This window comes from Apostichopus japonicus, chromosome 1, assembly GCF_037975245.1.
Source record: "Apostichopus japonicus isolate 1M-3 chromosome 1, ASM3797524v1, whole genome shotgun sequence".
NCBI lineage: Eukaryota > Metazoa > Echinodermata > Holothuroidea > Aspidochirotida > Stichopodidae > Apostichopus > Apostichopus japonicus.
Window position 1 is genome coordinate 12066711 of NC_092561.1, and position 20280 is coordinate 12086990.

Here is a 20280-nt window from a genome sequence, read left to right on the forward strand (position 1 = left end):
GCAAAATTAGTACATAAATAAACCAAATTGAAGCTGGCAAACGTTGTACTGTACAGTAGTTCTATGAGGCATTTTTTAGAGTATTTTTTTGGAGTATTCAAAATCATACAAAGTTTTGTATAGTGGAGTATAAGGATCGCAAGATACAATTTATCAAAGTGGCAAGTAAAACATGGTAAGTATGACTGATTAAAGGTCAATATTGAGCGAAATTTTCAATTTTTAGTTCGTTCACAATCACAATAATATATGAATATGCCTAGGTAAATTCGAGTGCAACAGTCGGATATTCCGACTGTCGCACTCCATTTTTCCAACTATCGTCAGTTTTACCAAGATTGGGGAATGAGACACCCCCACAGTGAAGTCCCTGGTGCCAGGATACCTTGTTGGGTACAGACAATGAAATAAAATGTCAATATGGCTTTAAGAACTAAAACCTTCTACCTTGCAAATGAGGAAGTTCCTAGGTATGAATTCATCAAATTGACATCAGTAATCTGGGGTACATACTGTAACTTAAATGGCATATATACATATACCCTAACATATCTAAGTTGCAGCCTAAAGTAGATGCCTTCATTGCTATTAGAAGTCAAACAATAACATTTAAGTGAGGTTTTATACTGGAATATGAAAATTCACCTATTAATGCTGTATTCTGGTCATTTTGTATGAGTGCAAGGATACCTTGTTGGGTACAAACAATGAAATAAAATGTCATCATGGCTTCAAGAACAAAAACCTTCTACCAAGCAAACAATGGAAGTTCCTTCGTATGAATTCATCGAATTGACTGCGGTAATCTGTACAGAAAATTCATTTCTCACATTGAAGGAACTAATAAATATTATATGAGTACCAGTGTAGCATGTGGGGTTACATAACTTAAATGGCATATACATATACCCTAACATATCTAAGCTGCAGCCTAAAGTAGATGCCTTTATTGCTATTAGAAGTCAAACAATAACTTTAAGTGAGGTTTTATATTGGAATATGAAAATTCACCTATTGGTGCTGTATTCTGGTCAAAATGTATGAGTGCAAGGATACCTTGTGAGGTCCAGACAATGAAATAAAATGTCAATATGGCTTTAAGAACTAAAACCTTCTACCTTGCAAACAAGGGAAGTTCCTAGGTATGAATTCATCGAATTGACATCGGTAATCTGTACAGAAAATTCATTTCTCACATTGTAGGAACTAATAAATATGATATGAGTAGTTGAGTACCAGTGTAGCATGTGGGTTACATAACTTAAATGGCATATGTACATATACCCTAACATATCTAAGTTGCAGCCTAAAGTAGATGCCTTCATTGCTATTAGAAGTCAAACAATACTTATAACTGAGGTTTTATACTGGAATATGAAAATTCACCTATTGATGCTGTATTCTGGTCATGTTGTATGATTGCCAGGATACCTTGTGGGGTACAGACAGTGAAATAAAATGTCAATTTCGCTCTCAACCATAGGCGTACGAGGCGGGGGAGCAGACTGCCCCCCCCCCAAATTTCCAGAGGACAAGAAATTTGGGCAAAAGTCCTGAAAAATTCTGGCAGCCTAAGAGGAAAAGAAATATTTATATATCTATATACAAATATGCAGTAGTTTGCCCGAATCTTTTTCAACTTTTGCAACTTGCAAGGCCTCAGAAGTGCCATTTCCGGCAATCTGAGAGGCATTTTTTGTCAAAAATTTTCTTGTACACTACGCGCCAACCGATGGTGGCGCTCCGCTTAGATAGTGTCACGGGAACTTTCAGGCACAAAAGTTTCTGCCCCCCCAATCTGAAATGGTCCCGTACGCCTATGCTCTCAACAACCTTCTACCTTGCAAACAATGGAAGTTCCTTGATATGATTTCATTGACTTGACAGCGGTAATCTTTGTGAGATTCTCTATTTTGATCACATATGGAATAAACGTTTAGTAAAAAGCCACTTGCGATTATTTTGTTATAGTTATCCTGTCTATAATCCTAGTAACATCTAGTAAATATCATTGTCGTTCTTTCCTTCTATGAAACAAACGAATGGAAAAATACTAATTGTTAGAATTCTTTCAATTGCTTCCATATGGTAGCCTAACACCACACTAAGTCAATGGGGCAATCTAGCCTAACCATCTGTTTTTCCGCTGAAATTGTGACACAGTTATAAGATATCCATGGAATACTTTAATTATTGCTTTATCCTTCGACCACATGGTAGCCTAACACCACACTAATTCAATGGGGAAATCTAGCCTAACCATCTGTTTATTCGCTGAAACTAGGACCTAGTTATAAGATATCCATGGAATACTTATGGAATGCATTATTGCTGGAATACATTATTGCTGTTACCTTCGACCATATGGTGGCCTAACACCACACTATGTCATTGGGTTAATCTTGCCTAACCATCGGTTTGCCACAAAAACAAAATCACACTTAGCATAGGATTTGGGTTATAAATTAGGAACTGCATAGTACTGCGTCCGGTGGGTACCCGGGTACTCAGACACCCTGTGAAAACACTAATTATGAATTCATTGAATGACCGGTAATCTGTACAGAAAATTCATTACTCCCATTGTTGGAACTAATAAATATGATATGAGTACCAGTCTATTATGTGGGGTACATACTTAAATGTGATGGAAATATACCATAACGTAAGTTGCGCAGCCTAAAGTAGGTGCCTTCATTGCTATTAGAAGTCAAACAATAACTTTTACTGAGGTTTTATACTGGAATATTAAAATTCACCTTTTGATGCTGTAAGATCTCATCGAATTGACAGTGGTAATCTCCGTGCGATTCTCGATTTTAATCGCATTTGGAATTAAAGTTGAAAGCCACTTGCGAATATTTATTTTTTCGTTATCCCGTCTATAGCCCAGGGCTCGAAAAACATGGGGGCGGAGTGTGATTTCTCCCTCGTTCCAAAAGAGCCCGCGAAATTGTATTGATGGGGGCGGAAAAAAAATGAAAAACTGAAGAAAATCGCCCCTAGCCACTTTTTGGTCAAAAATATCAGCATCAGAGCGATTTTCATTGTTTCATTACCGTATGTTCAAGTCACGCAAGTATTTTAATTCACGTCACAAAATATTACAATCGTTGCTACGTACATACACAGCAGTGCAATGAAGACAAACTTTCGTGTATTAAATACCGTACACAGCTTCTGATGATAAACACCACGGCACTGAACTCTGGTAACGTTCAGTGGGAAACACGTGTTTCCAGAGTGGCCGAATGGCGATAACTAGCTTCTGCCAAATATTCAGCCAGTTCGCCAGACATCGCAATTCAAAGTTGTCAATCGTTCGTTGATGGCCCTGTAAACAAACTTAGGCCTAGGCTCTATGTATTATGGAGTATAATCATTCGCCGTGATTACAGAGGAAGGGGGTAAAATCGTGGGATTCTTTCAGCCATCGTTTCGAATTGGAGAGGACTGGCGAGGGTGAAACAAAAATCGGAATGAAAATACTTAAATGTGTAGGCTAGACCTTACCCAATTAAAGTTGCTTTGCTCTGAATAAAATGTTGTGTTACCGGTAGCTTGACACATGATTCTTAGCATGGGCAAATTCAGAGCCTTACGTTAGGCCTGTGACCAAAATTTCTTCATTTTGATTTTTGTAAGACTAGTAATAGCCTAAGCTACGACATTGGTGCCATTATTCGCTAGCCTAACAAAATGTAGCATAGGAAAATTCACAGCCTAGCCTATACACATTTTTTAAATTAACGAAATTTACCCAATGTTTTCATTATATATTTCTAATATTTTTTGTTGGTGTTGTAATTTGCTAGCCTAACACATTGTAGCATAGGCAAAGACACAACCTAGCCTATATGCATTTTTCAAATTATCGAAATTGACCCAGTGTTTTTATTATATAATTTTTTATCTTTTTGGTGTTGTGATTTGCTAGCCTAACACACTGTAGCATAGGCAAATTCAGAGCCTAGTCTCAACTTTTTTTCAAGATAGGCTATTGAAATGTTTTCAAATAGCCCATTTAATGTTCTTCTGGAAATAATGCATATTGTACTCCAACAGATACATGGAAGAGCCAGTCAAAGATAAAAGAACCTATCGTAAAATCAGTCATGAAGTGACATCTTATTAACCAGGCATTAGCATGTCATATACTATTAGTACTTTTTTTTCTTATGCTTAAAACAAGCATGGATACACTAAGCATACATATTTATGACATAATATATCATAGAACCCTTTTAGACAGACAATCATGTCATTACAGTAGCAATAGTTAGAGAGTGATTAATAACCAATATAAAATGGCACACGAAATTCATAAAGTAGCACTCGAAATATAATTTACGGGGGCTTTTTGTTGGGGGGGTATGGCACCCGAAATTGAAAAAGTAATTCGACCCCTGCTATAACCCATTAGTAACATCTGGTAAATTTCATTGTTGTTCTTTCCTTCTATGAAACAAACGAATGAAGAAATAGTTAGAATTCTTTCAATTTCCTCCATATGGTAGCCTAACACCACACTCAGTCAGTAAGGCAATCTAGCCTAACCATCTGTATATTCACTGAAATTGTGACATAGTTATAAGATATCCATGGAATACTTTCATTATTGCTGTTAACTTCGACCATATGGTAGCCTAACACCGGATATACATGGGGGTATAGTGGTATGTTTGAAAAAGATTGACATACACATGAATCACATTTTTGTATGTCAAACTTCTTAAAATTTGCCACCTGTGCCCCATGTGCACCAAAAAATTATGTTTTCAGTGTTTATATAAACCACTACTGGCTAAGATTCTGAGTGCAGTAACATGGATCATATACATTTTAAATCTTTTGAGTTATGCCATTTTTTAACGTAAATTTATAACGGTGGAACATTTTTGACATGTTCGTCTGTTATCTATTTCAAGCTTTACTGAGCGTGATATATACATCATATATTACTCTAATTTGGCTGTGAGTTAAACATGACTGTATGCCATCATAGGAAAAGGTCAAAGACTAAGTATGTTTCAAACTTTATGAAAAATTGCCAGCTATGTGATGTATGTCAATGTTAGGCAACCGTTGAATTTTCTTGCCGTATGTCGATGTTCAACCGTTATTTTCCTATAGGATTCTAATGGGCCATTTTTTCAAAATTCAAGTAGGAAGTTGAAAATTTTTACTCTAGTTTTTTGCTTCAAATGAGTAATATTGAACATTTCAGAACATTGGAAATATCAATTTTAGGGGTGGAAAATCTCTATGTGATCATTTTGTGTTGGTTTACTCTGTATTTGCCCATATATATATATCTATATATTTACTTCGCTCCTCGCTTACCTGTCTCCTCACAACCTTAGCATCTCATTCTACCGTGCCTATAAAGTCCTGGTAATAAATAACACTGTGCGCCCTCTATGACCGGACCCCCCTTCCGGTCCCTCCTCCTTTTTCATTCTACCATTCCAAGTGCCTACACGCATATTTTTCTTGTGGATAGTTTCCTTGGAAAATTGTCTTGGTTTTCTTCGACGATCGCCGGAAGTTTTTTAGCTTCGGATCTTTAGAAGTTTGACAGTCCTTTCCTGACCGATAAGTATCCTTTTTATCAAAAAGGGAGGGTTTTGGGGACTGTTTTCGTAGTGCGTTTCCTCCTTGGGTTGTTTTGCGGCGGGGGTAGCAGTTCCGCGAAACTGCCTAGGTTCCCGCCCTATTCCTCCCCACGCTTAGGCGTGTTGTTGTTGTTGTGTTATCATAGCTTGTTCACTAGCTTTTCTTCCCCCCATATAGTATTTCTCACTTCCCCATTTGGGATTCATATTGCTCACTTATATTCACTATGTGATCTCTATGTGATCATTTTGTGTTGGTTTACTCTGTATTTGCCCATATATATATATATCTATATATATATATGTGGCTCTTTCCATGAACTTGGGGCTCCTAGTGTGACATTGGGGTCAAAATTTCAAACTACTTACATTCCAGATATTTTGTGCTGTAAGACCAGCAAACTATATGTAGTCTCATATTTTTTAAGTATTTAAAGTAGTTCCTTACCCGTGAAATGATTATCTCAAACTTTGCTTTGGAGATTCAAACAAAAGCTCAGATGTAACAGGTTACACCGCTCTATGTTCAAATAGTTACAATGAAATGGGAAACAAAGTAAGTGTTTTTGCTCACATATAATTTTAATTATAACCATTGACAATAACATAGAAAAGTAAAAGTGCTTTCCTGAAACTTTGGAAAAATGGTTTCACACTCCTTCAGTGTAAGCATCGTTGCTCAAAAATAGGCTTAAAGAAGTCAAGAATATGAGTAAGACATATAAGTTCAAAGAGAAAGCATTCTCAGATTAAATAGTCTCATCCATGTGATTTTGCACTCCAGTGCAATGTTTCTCAGTACATTTGTTCATGTTTTAAACATATTATTTCTTTTTGTGAGGCTTTTTCTAACATGTTTGACTATGGTTTGGATGTAACAGTTACACCGTGTATGTGTTACATCTGGAAAAATCATATAAAGCTGTTCCTATTTGTTCCACATAACCTCTCATGTGAATGGTTTTCTAGAGAAGACTTGTGCTATGAAGAAATATCATTATGTACTCTTCTTAAATCATTTATGTCAGTACCTATTGTTTTATATCCAGGCAGAATTTTGCTCTATAGTTAATGCTACTTTGCATCACATTTGGAAAGTGCAATCGGTATGTTGTCTCTATGCTTTTTCTACAGTAACTGAACATATATGGTCAGTACATATATATTATGTATACATGCAGTAGTTATCTATCAATGTCAAATTAATAACTCACATGCAGGCAATATTCTCCCTTTATAGAATAACATAATTGCAACAGTATACAGGGGACATTTAATAATACTATTCAATGAATTTCCACATTCCTCTTGAAGCAAAATTTGGCAGATATGAAATTTTACTTGATAAACACATTGTTCACATTATTTTCATACAATGTTTGGAAATTCTTTTAAGTAAACTCTCACTGGAAGTACATTTAAGTTATCTTTCTTTGTTTGCTTTTTAGATTCAGGATATCTGAGATATCTGTCACCCATTTTCCAACAATACACACCTTGCCAAATCCCAGCAAGTTCACCTCGGGAAAGATGGAGAAAAATCAACACTTTCAATGCCAAATATTTTATTCTCTTATGCTAAACTAGCTCATAGATGTAGCACTTATAATAACTTTTAGTCTTTCAAAAGTATGAATTGAAAGAATCCAAGTTTAGAAAATATGACAATTTTAATTTACATAAATGTTGTGAACATTATAACAGCAGTTTAACACAAACTTTGGAAACTCTTGCATAAACATTAACTGGATTTAAAATTCATTTATCTTAAATAACTTTTTCTTCTTTTAAGTTTCAAGATATCAGAGATATCTCTCATCTGCTTTTCAACAACACACCCCTTGTCAATAGTCAGCAAGCTCACATCAGAAATGATTTCATATAATCCTTGATGATGATGCACTAACAACAGTATTTCCCCATTTCGGGCATTAAATTTAATAAAGAAGGGTTTCCTAGCAACACCTGGAGGATAATCTAAACAACACTCTCAGGGATGAAAAAAAAAACAACACTCTCAATACCAAATATTTATTTTTGAAATGCTAAACTAGATCAAAGATGTAACACCATATCATAACTTTTAGTCTAGTTTGAATGGAAGTAAACCAAATTTCAGATCACACCATTCAGTAAATACTGGAAAAATAAACACATGTAACAATTTTTAACAGATTAAAAAGCAATCAGCAAGAACATGTCATTTTACAGTTCAACTCTCTTCATTCCCTTCATTCTGTTGTAAACAAAATCAATTTCTTCCAGCTCATTGACTGTAAATGGCCCACTGCCAACCATGGAAAGTGGCCCATTACTGTGGTTGCACAGCAACTACAGTGCTCAGACCTTTTTGGCCAGTCTCAAGTACGTTCATTATTTTCTGAGTTTCTGGCTCTATGAAGGAACTTGAACCAGAAGAGTTCACCTTCAAGCCTTTTAGTAGTGTTCAACCGATTATGCATTACAGAAAATACCGATTACCGATTATTTTTTTCCATAATCGTACCGATTCCGATTCCGATTCCGATTATTTGAAAATGAGAAAATATCCCGTATATACGAAATCGGCAATAAAGTTTGACAGAAACAATAATTGTTGTGATTCTCCCGTTTCCTTTTGCTTCGTTGTTATACAAGGCTCTAAGGTATCATTTTGTATGTACCAAATTACCTCTGGAGTTTCTCGAAAAAAAAAAAAAAAGTGTTTTTTTTTTTAAATTTCCAAAATACGGAAATATGACATCCTACCTAGTCAGTACTGTGCTAAGCGAATGGCCTAACCACCTCGACGTGAATGTCACCTGTTAATGGCTTGAAATGGGCTAAGAATAGTTACTCAAAATATCCATCTCAAAAAGTATCTCAGACAAACCATCCATCTTCAATCTTTACCAAAGTGTAAATTTTAATGACATGTTGCCTTCATTCCGACATTATTTTCTACTTATTTTCAGTATTATACTGTTTATGAATAAATAGAAATGTTACGAACTTCAAGTTAAACATACCTATTCGTTACCTATTTAACTCTATTCAGGTTCAATTAGAAAATGTAAGCTTAGGCCAATCAAACTGAAAAGCAAATTGTACCATCGTAACTTGTTTAAAATTACTCTAAAATGTAATACCAGATTGATGTAAAGAAATAATAACAACTAGAAACTACTCCAATATAAAATATAACATTCCCTCTTTAAGACATATCACTTACAGTACCTTCCAAACAAATGCCGATTTCCAGCAAATTGAAAGTTTGCTACGCATTTTTTTTTTTGGGGGCAAACCGATGGTTAGGCTACATTTCTCATTGCCTTAGTGTGGTTGTTAGGCTAACATGTGGTCGAAGATTGCAGTTCCGTGGATATTTTTATTTTTTATTTGCGACACAACTAGAGCGAATAAACAGATGGCAAGGTTAGATTTCCATGCAGTTGACTTAGTGTGAAGTAAGGCTACCATGTGGTCGGAGATTTGTGAGGATTTAAGGTTATTTTCGCTGGAACTGAAATTGCTTCGTGCACGCCGTAATTTTCCACGGTAACTTCCCGGGGATTGTGCGCGACCCTACCGCACTGCTTCAAATTTGATGCGAGATGTGAAAACTGTTTGCGCGATTCGCGCTGCAACTGCAATTCCTAGCTAAAACAAACGCATGTCACAATTAATTTTACACAGACACCTGATATAACGAGGGCGATTTTCTTATATTTCTTTTTCACACTCGTAATTGTGCTTTAGGAGGGCTTTTTAGCACATCGCTCCCGCTTATTTCCGACCCTGTCAAGCACATTCGTTAATTCGCGAAATTGGTATTGCTGCTATGCCTACTGTGCCAAGAAATTTGAAGTCACTAACCACGAGGGAAGCAAAATCGGCGACCCTGGCAGCCTAATTTGATGAAAGTATACACTGTGAAAGACGTATAGAGGATGTCTTATTTTAATATTTCGTAGTAAAAGAACAAACCTAATACATCAGTTGATATTTTCAACTCCCATGTGTTTTTGAATAATGATATTTTCACCTTCCATATGTTTTTGAATAATCGGTATGAAATAACTGGTATTCCACGTAATTTTTACCGATTCCGATTATGTTCCGATTATGCAATATTCGTACCGATTCCGATTCCGATTAGGTTAATCGGTTGAACACTACCTTTTAGTCTTCCAATATAAAGTTCATTGGTGTTAAAACATAATATTTCTCCATTCCCATTTTAATATTCTTCGTCAGGCCTGCATATCTGAAAAGAGAAAAAAATGCTTCCATATACTTTTTGAAAGGAACATGTGAGGGATGGGAAAAAGATTTTAAATAAGCCATTTCTTCCTCCAACCCTCAACTCCCCCCCCCCCCACCCAATGACCAGGACCACAACCACCTACTAAAGAAGACCTTAAAGAATGGGGCAATTTCAGAGACAAAGATAAGGTATCCAAACAATTGAATGAATCACAAATGCCCAGTGTTTTTTTAATATTACAGTTAGGTCCAAAAATTGTATGGACCTTGGCTCTTAATAAAATTTTAGTTGGCACAGTTGTTGTGTTGTCTCATCCGTAGTTTGCACCCAGAATTCATTGTAAACTTTCATTCTCTCTTGACTCATTGAAAGCCTGTAAATAGAAGCCCGAACGGCATCCTCTTTTTTATAGGCTTCATACCTTACTGGATCTTCTTGAAGTTTGGTGCGCCAGTTCGAAGAACGTGTCCGGTTACTTTTTTTGTTCAACTTTCACAGTTGCAGTTTGAAGCCACTTGCGGAGCTTTACTTTTAGGCATTACTATTCCATTTTGGTCAAAACAAATGACGGGCTGGAAGAAAACAAATAATCATATATAAACTATTTAATAGAGAGTGAAAGGACATTTCAAGCTAGGCCCTCAGTGAATACAAACCAGGGACCAAACCTTACCTGCCTCTGGTAGGCCTAAAAAAGATTCAACTAATGTTTGAATTAAGCCTAACACACAGTTAGGAATTTTAAAATGGTAGCCTACATATCAACATGCACCATTCTACAATTATGTTAGGCCTTGAATCAACAAGGTACACAGCTACACCATGATGTTAGTGTTAACTCGATTCGATTTGTGCAATTGATCTCACAAAACTTGAGAAGTCTGCCTTCTGCAGTCTAACTTATTACTGTTAGGCCTAATTGATAAACAAATTTTGAGTTATCCTTTAAATTTTTCATATTCAAGAAAATGGTTCATAACCTTTATTTTGCATTGTTGAACTGTCTGTGTTTTAGCTCAGTTGGTACAGACTTAGTAGGCTAGGAACAAATGTTTAGTTATGACACTGCTAGGCTATTGTAACCGTCCGTACTACAGTACAACTACAAAGTGAAAACTGCACTAGGCCTAACGTTACGATTGACCATTAACGTTAGGCACAGGTATAACGTTAGGCTAAGCCAAACACTGCAACAAAATAACACTACGGCTTCGTTTCCTCACTGTGATAAATTTCATAAAGTGGCACTATCAAATTATTTCGGATGGTTTGGAACATGTAAAAGGTTAGTGGGGTATTTTTATTCGAATGTTTTCCATGACGGACGGTTACGTTAGGCTACCTGTTAATGTGTTGAGGGAGGTTAGGCTAGGCCTATTCTCGCGAGATCGATACTACGATCACCGTAACGTTACTTTGGAGTGAAAAAGCTTCGAATACTTACTTTAAATCTCGTGTACAATAACCATCCGATTATATCCGTAACACTTAATGATAAGGTTATCTTGATTTGCTGGAATCACACAGTAAAGCCCAAAATAAATTGATACGGTTCAAGTTAGTAATCAGACGTAACGTTCGTGTTTGTTACACCGTGTACACCAGTAGGCTGTTGATAGAGAACCTTCTACTTGGTCGAAGGGGGAATCATTTAGAGATTGTTGTTTTGTACCAAATGTTTGCGGGAATGTTGCTCAATTTTGTCTTAATATTCTTTGATGGAAGAATTAAACATATGGAAAATAATACATTGAATATGTATGTTGGACGTAACATTTTCTAAGACGTAACATTGTTACACCAAATTTTAAAACTTACCTACGAAAAAAAGAAATGAACAATCCTGCCGTCCATACCCGAGGGAAAATCCCTGGTCTAAAATGGCTACGTAGTGGGCTATTCTACTTGTTAGGGGGATGGCTATCATGTTTAATGAAATAACATCGTGACCCAGACGTAACATGCGGCCGTTACACCTTATCTCCAAGAAAAGTTTTAACTTACATTTCTTTTAAAAAACCCGCACCTTGGCAACTTTTGTGACACAAGCAGGTGTAAATGGGCAGAAAGAACTTAATTTTAGAAGCACAGTACCTAACACACATGTGAGAAGCCAAGCAAGTGGTTGTTTTGACGTAACATGGAGTTTTTTGTTGTTACACCAAAAGTTACGTCTGAGGGAAATTACATTGGCATTCAGTTCAACAATATGCAGTTTGTGTGTTGAGTTGGGTTGTTTATTACACATCAGAGGATGTGTTCTTGTACATAACCGTAGATAATTATAATATGTCAAGGATGTTTTAATGCGAATATGTTCATTCCAAAAAGAAGATAATTATTTGTCACAGACTTAACTGCAAATTATGGGATAACACCACAACATTTTGTTTAATTTTATTCATAAAAAAAATCCATTTGAGCAAATTTGACACTGAATGGAGAAAAGAATATTACATTTGACAATAACAAATGAGTAACATGAAAGAAAATCATTGGCAAGTTGATTTATAAATGAAAGTATATTTGTACTACTGAATGATGCCTTAGGGCCCCAGGTTCATGGAATGAGCCATATATCGATATATATATACAGTATATGTATAATATGTATCTATATGTATATATACTGTATGTATGTATATAGTGTTATCAGATATGTCATTAATGTTTTAAAGGTATATATCTGGAGTAAAGGAAAGAAATGCAATAGATAAAATAGGCAGCTCCCAATAGTATTTTGCATTGCTTCACTGCAGGAATGCACTGGATATCCGGTCCGGTCGGATAGTGAGCAATTATCCGGTTCCGTTCCGGCCGGATATTTTTTATAAATCCGGCCGGATTTTTTTTTAAATCTGGCCAGATCTTTTTCAAAATCTGGCCTGAATTATTCCTGAAAAAGGTAGGTACTGTAGTATGCAGTATTTTTTATTAAAGAATGTAGATTACACCACTTCGAGTCAAATTTTATCTCATAAATGGGGTCTTAATTTCACCTTCTTTATAATATGCATATACCTCACCTTTTACTTCCTATTTATGATTTTCTTTTGTGTAATCCGGTTCTGGCTGGATCCCAAAATTTGGATCCGGTACATCCCTACTTCACTGCACGCAAGGGTTGGGGGAGGGGGAGGTAAAGGTGGGGTTGGTCACAAGGGAGAAAAGAAAGTTGTGTAACATTATATAGGCAAAGTTATTAGTGAAAAATCCTACAATATTAACTTTGATGAAATGCACAGGTTACAAATAAACAAAAGGAAGGCCAGCATACCCCCTCCCCATTACAGCATGATAAACACAAAGAGCAATAATTCACAGCCCCAAAAATGGGGTGTATGTTAACCTTTACATACATATGGCATATGGCATATACATATTAATGTTGTAGGAGCCCTGGACTTTATCTGGTGCAAAAGAAACAAAAATATTCAATTATTTAGGGAAGAAGCTCCCAATGTGTTTTGCATTGGTTCACTGCATGCTAGGGGGGAGAGGATGGGTAAGGGTGGGCCCTGGACAAAAAGGGTAATATGTTTTTGAGTGGTGTCACATGCCTACTGTATAGGCAAAGTTATGTGTGACATTATCCTGGAATACTAACTTTGTGCAGGTAACCCATCGACGAAAGGAAAGGCAGCACACCCCCTCCTCTTAGCTGCATAAAAAACAAATGAAAATGATTCACAGCACCCCCCCCCCCCCCCACCAAAAAATGGGGTGTATAGTAATCTCTACATACTGTATATTTAGTGTTCTCAGATTAAGCACTTATGTTTTGAAGGTCTTTATCTGGTGTAAAAGACACAAAATTATGCAATCAATAAAGGAGGCAGCTCCCAATGTAATTTTGGATTGCTTCAGTGCATGCCAGGGATGTAGGGGGTGGGGTGGACACAAAGAGGAAAATGATTTTGAGTGTTGAAACATTATAGGCAAACTTAGAATGCTTTAGGAATACTAACTGTTACGACAATGTACAGGTCATGTAGAAAGAAGCGAAAACCCCCTCTGCCTAGTTGCATAAAAACAACAGGAAAGGCTTCACTGTCCAAAATTTATTTATTGTCATCAGATATTGCATCAATATTTTCATGGTCTATTTCAGTTGTGAATTAAAGTAACAAAACTTTGCAAATAATACGGGAGGTAGCTCTCAATTTGATTTTGCATTGGGTCTGCATAGCAGGAGATGGAGAATGGGTAAGGGTAGAGATTGAAGAGAAAGGAAAGGTGTATTGGAGTTGGGTAACATTAGTAAATGAAATATCGAACACTGCTGATGGATGGACAGGCTTTGTACCTCCCCCTATTTGCAAGACAGATTCATTGGTTCACTGCATACCATGGGTGAAGGATGTGTAAGGGCAGCGATTAATAGAAAGATGTTTTGGAGTAGATTCATTTAGTTTATAATTGGTATAAGTGAATTATCCAGGACTGCTACTACCTTGACCTCAATGGACAGGTCAGCCACTGAAAAGGGAGGGTGATACATAACACCTCTGCTTAGGTACAAAGCCAAGGTAAATTGGAAAATTTTACAGCCCCTCTCCTATAGTGTAGGGTTCAATAATGGAAAACAAACAATGAAGCTGAAATTACTTGTTCTAAATGAGTGGAAGTGTTTAAAACTTTGAAAAAACACGTTCCTCTCCAGTCTAAATGTAAAACTAAGACAAGGATTGGGAAATGTACTGCAAAGTGAATTACTACATATTCCATCTTGTTCCATCTGGTTGCCTAAATAATCTACAAAAGATTACAAAAGCACTAACACAAATGAAGACATACTACATGCTATTTTAATTGTCACCCTTTCATTAACGTGCACAAAGGGTTTTACTTGTGTGATGTAATCCAAGAGGATTGAATGCAAAGCATTTGGAATGGCAAGATGTTACATAATATTTCAATTGTGAGTTAACAAATATTCAAAAGTAGGACAGGTGGATGAACCATTAATGAACGGGTCTATTATGCATATAAGACAATACCAATTTGTGACAGTTCACTTTAAACAATACCTGAAACAGAGGATTCCATCACTATGAAATGCTTAATTTAGGCAGAATTCTGGCCTTGAAATCTTATAGTACCGGTACCACAATAGAGCAGAATATGAGCCTAAGTTGTTTCCTTCTGTCTTTTATATAATTTTTTATTTTATATTTTATTTTCAAGCTTTCAGGTTGCTTTCTTTAACCTGCAAACCTAAGGGTAAAATGTTTTATCAGCGAATCTGGCTCCAAAAGACCACTTAGGCTTTGACTACAATGCCTTTTGTCCTTCATAAATTTTGAATGTCTTTGAACATGGGACTGTCAATGCAGGCCATAAAAGTCCTAGTGTATGTGTGCTAGACTGAGTAGTACTCCAGCTTCTTGGAATGATTAGACAACTATGCTTAAAGGGTAATTTATTCAGACAGTTATTTCCATATCAATTGTTAACTGTACTGTTAAAAGTGCATACATGATCCTTAACATACCAAGTATAAAGGCATCTACAGTGTGCATTTAAATAAACAATTTGCATCTGAATGGTTGGACTATCTATGTCATATTTTAAGTCACTCTCAATATTGACTTTCACAGTAGGTTTGGGGAATTTACTTCGTTCCCCGCTTACCTGTCTCCCCACAACATTTGCACCGCATTCTACCGTGTCTAGTATGCCCTGGTAATCTTTTAACACTGTGCACCCTCAGTGACCGGTCCTATCCGGTCAATGGCCTTCCTTCTCATTCTACCATCCAAAGTGTTTACTCATGCGTTTTCGTAGTGGATTCAAGTCCTTCGAAAACTGCCCGGATTACATTGGATTATTACCTTCTTTACATCCTATTGGATATCTAAGCTTTTCAACAGCCTATTACAGCCCGATAAGTATCCTTTTCTTTTAGGGAAGGGGGTTTGGGGCTGTTTTGAGTGTGCAACTCACGCCCATGTCTTCGTTTTTTATTAGCGTAACGTTATTTTCTCAGGTAGTAGTTCCGCAAAACTACTTCGTTCGAACCGCCTATTTCACAGTATCGCAAATAGGCGGTTTCTCATCTTTGTGTACATGTTTTTATCTGTTTATACTTCTTCTAAGATGTTATGACTGTTTTTATGAACTTTCGTTACTGGTTCGCTTTCTAAGTGTTGGATTTCACTTTTGTAGCGTACTTTGTAAGCCACGAGCCCCTATTTCGCATTTAGCCCGGATAGGCGGTATCTCGTCTTTGTTTACATGTTTGCACTATCTTCTCTATGTTCTCGCACTATCGCGGATACGCGGTTCTCGTAAGATGTTATGATTGTTTTAATGTATTTTCGTTACTTGTTCGCTTTCTAAGTGTTGGGTTTTCACTTTTGCAGCGTACTTTGTAAGCCACGAGCCCCTATTTCGCATTTAGCCCGGATAGGCGGTATCTCGTCTTTGTTTACATGTTTGTATCTGTTAAACTTCTTATAAGATGTTTGCTCGTTTCATGTACTTCGTTACTTGGTCGCTTTTCAAAGTGTTGGTTTTCACTTTTAGCCTACCTTGAAGCGGTTCCGCATTAGCGCGGATGGGCGGTAGCTCGCCTTTGTTTACATGTATTATTATACTTCTTATAAGATGTTGGATCGTTTTTCATGTACTTTCATTATTTGGTCGATTATCTAAGTGTTGGGATTTCACTTTTGTAGCATACTTTGTTAGCCGCAAGCCCCTAGCGGGGCGCGATTTTTTGTCACGTATCTCTACTTTCTGTTAGTTTACGTCCCCACCCTGCTACTTCTAAATGGTTAGTTTACGTTCTTACGATAGACTACTCCTTCTAGTCTTTCCTAACGTGAGTTTTGCAGTCATGTACTTGGAGCCACTTAAAATGTGTCAATTGTTCGATGTTCCGCCCGGATCGGGCAGGGGATGGCCAGGATCCTTGCCCCAGAGGCAGGACCTGTAGCCCAAAGACCCTTGTTGGTCTAAATCTTGTTTACGCCAGTACTTTTGCAAGAATTTGACACATGGCTTGCTAGCCAGCGTTCGAAGCTCCGGGACAAACTGGACCTCATCCCGTACCCCAACGGTTCTCCGAGAGGGGAGGGAATTGCAGGAGAGACTGGAGGTGAGGAAGAAGCGAGAAAGTTGGTGGGAGATGGAGTGGAGAGTGGCCAAAAGAGGGCCGGAGTGTAAAGAGAAATTGCCCACCCCAAAGTCCCGATGCCGTTTAGATTTTATGACCAAGGGGGAAGGCAAGGCTCAAGGCCAATAAAAAGCCCATTAGAAATTCCGACCGGAAGGGACAGAATGTCCGGGTCGAGGAGAGTGGTACCCGGCGTGGTACGCACACAGAGATAGGCTCCAGGAGCCCGAGTCCGGCGAGAGAGGCCGGAGGAGAGAGAGAGAGGAGAAAGAGATATTGCCCCCTAAGGTCCTGGCGCCGTCCGGATTATATGACCAAGAAATAAGGCAAGGGCAAGGCTCAAGGCCAATTAATAGCCCATTAAAGATTCCGACCGAAATGGACAGAATTTCCGGGTCGAGGAAAGTGGTACCCGGCGTGGTACGCACACAGAGATGGGCTCTGGGAGCCCAGGTCCGGCGAGACCCCGGGTCCAGCGAGACCCCAGAACCTGTCCGACCTAGACGACGAGGTCGACCCCCTAGATTTCGGGGTTACATAGGACGGTTACTCCCGCTTCCCAGAAGAGGAAAAGTCTCCTTCATCGGGGGGGAGTGTTGCCCCCCGGAACTAGCAGCTTGAGCTGCAACGACAGGTTCGAATCAATTGCGGAAAACACCGCAATCGCTACACCATTTACCACTACACATCCCAAATGTGTGTTTAACAAGTACCAGCAGAAACCAGGACATGACATAGATTTCCTGGGCATTCATGGGTCATATTCTCCTCGCTAATAATACTTTTCTCTAATTATAATTCATCGCCAATTCGCCATATGTCTGTTAAGAGAGGAGGGGAGCCAAGCAGTCACCTGGCTTGACACGTGGAAGCTCAACGTTTGCTGCAACGAGCTATCCACTATGTGAGCGATCCCATGGAATAAGCCTCTCTCTCTATTTTTTTGGTGAATTACCAAGACAAACGCGTTAGTAAGTTGAAAAAGGGGTAGGATAAAACCCCAGCAAAGTTACAAGCGCTAACACGCTCCGAACATACAGTATGCGCTTCATGAATAATGTTCGATGTTCCGACATTTTAAGCACAGTTGCATTTTATAGCACCTGATGGCCTAGTCGTGAATATGCGCTAGGTGGTTTCAGTAGGAAGTTGGAAACTTTTACTGAACTAAGAAATTGACACATCTCGACATGAAGAGATTTGAGGAGTAACAGGTACGTTATCATAACATTTAATACGTGTTTATTATGTTAAATGTGGTGTTGTAAAAACATAACATTTCTATGAGATATTAATGTTATATTAATGTCTTAATGAAAATTGTTTTGAAATAATAGCCTGAAAACGTTTTCGGTGACATATTTCTTACACCACAAATAACGTTATCAAAACAAAAGACTAAACGTTTAATAACGCTTTTGTGTTTGCTGAGTAACTCCCCAGGCTCTGTTAAGCAGCCAGGGATTTATGAGGTGGAATTTCTACAAACCCATCCTCTCACGATCTTCATGGCCCCTGTTGGGAGTTTGTTTCTGATGAGTAGGTCTATAGCTCAGTTAGCTCAGTGGTTAAAGCCGGTGCCTTTCAATCATAAGGTCCCCAGTTCAAGTCACCCCAAGATTAATGTATGTTGTCCAGTTACAGAGTTGTTGACAATTCATAATCATGGACGTTAAATATGAATGTAAGAGACTGACTTCAGTCTTTTTGCGGCTTTGATAAGCCAATGAGGCTTCTTCACAAGTTCCTACTTGCAGGATGATCTAAAATACATTCATAAATACATACATATAGTTGTAGGAGTCACATACAGTATACAGTAGTAGTTGTAGCATTGATTAAGATTCTGATGAAGCAAACTATCCATTCAGTACTCATTTTTTGAGAGTACTGTGGTCAAGTGGTGAAGGCAGTGGACTGGTGATCTAAGGCTTGCAGGTTTGAGTCCTGGCCAGATCATTCCGTTGTTTCCTTGGGCAAGGCACTTTATCTCCATTGCGTCTTTCCATCCAGGAGGGATTTGTCTCTATGTTTGACAGGTTATCGTTGACCAGGGTAATATTGTTAGGCGCCTCTGGCATCGTTATCGGTGGAAAGGTCTGCGCCTTATCAATCCTCAATATTATTATTAATATGATTTATCATGGAAAGAACCTCCATTAAACCTCCCTACAGGGTACAACTTAGGTCTACATCATCAGGGCATTCCCTTTCTTCAGAGTTTCTGATTGCAGCTGGTTGATAACTGAAGGGGTTATCAGCGGTACTGTGGTACTGCAAGCAGTACTGCGAGTGCTGCTGTATTGCAAGCGCTAACAAGGTCACCATACAGGCCACTGTCCTTGACTTCTTTAGCAGCAGATACAGAGAAACCGCTTTCCTGCACCACAGTGGCGTCAGCAGGGCAAACGATCTGCCCTAACACTCTATCTGCAAATGATAACCATATCAGGTCTCATGTACTCTCTCAGGATTGGGGGAGGCTCTCTGGAGTCCTCCTGCGCCTAGGTACGGGGCACTTTGACAACCATCCTCTCAGACAACACGACGGTGGTGGCACACTGTAGCTACATCAACAGACGGTGGCACCAGGTCAGAGAGATTGTGCCCTCTGGCATGGGAGACCCTCACCACAGCTGCAGAATCTGGCATGGCCCTACGAGTCTCTCAGATAGCCAGAAAGGAGAATGTGATGGCCGATGCTCTGCCCAGGGGACAGCTCCACCCCGACGAGTGGACCCTTTCGCAACGAACATGGGGCAGGTTTTTCCACATGTTCGACAGACCTCTGATAGACCTGTTTGCAACACAGGGCAACAATATGCTGCCCATCTTTTGTTCCAGGCGGTCCCACCCGCAGGCCTTCCACATAGCGCCAGGTCCCTGTCGCGAGACGGTCCGGAGACTTACATCTTCCCCCTCTTGGCATGATCAGCCAAGTACTGAGGGAGATCCATCATAGTGGCCCGGCTGAACCTGGTTCAGGAAAAATTCTCCAGCTCCTCGCGGACAAGCTGGCGATCCTGCCGGACACACCACATCGGTTGTCCCAGAGACAGGTGGCGCTGGCTCACCCAGACAGCAAGGGCCTACAATTAGTTGCCTTACGTTTTCCGCCTACGGAGATTTGGAATATGCCGAACGAGACAGACTCTGCCTACCATGGCCTTTCTAACCTCGATCGCCGACTCCTTACCCACACTGTTCCAAGAAGAGAGGCAGGGTATCGACGATCAAGAACTATCGTTCCGCTATTGCCGACTTCCATCAGGGTTCCTCTACGGCTCCACGCCAGGCAA

General features: G+C 38.7%; 2 long non-coding RNA genes across 2 annotated transcripts in view; one reads left to right on the forward strand and one right to left on the reverse strand.

Moving 5' to 3' along the window:
• LOC139967729 (uncharacterized) overlaps positions 1 to 20280 on the forward strand; it is a 217907-nt gene that overhangs the window by 36580 nt on the left and 161047 nt on the right. The gene's annotated exons all lie outside the window — the stretch shown is intronic.
• LOC139967718 (uncharacterized) lies at positions 7049 to 12603 on the reverse strand. Its single transcript, XR_011793098.1, has 4 exons — positions 11306 to 12603; positions 10283 to 10433; positions 9774 to 9861; positions 7049 to 8048 (listed from the first exon to the last, which is right to left on the reverse strand). It is a non-coding gene; the product is annotated as an uncharacterized lncRNA (long non-coding RNA).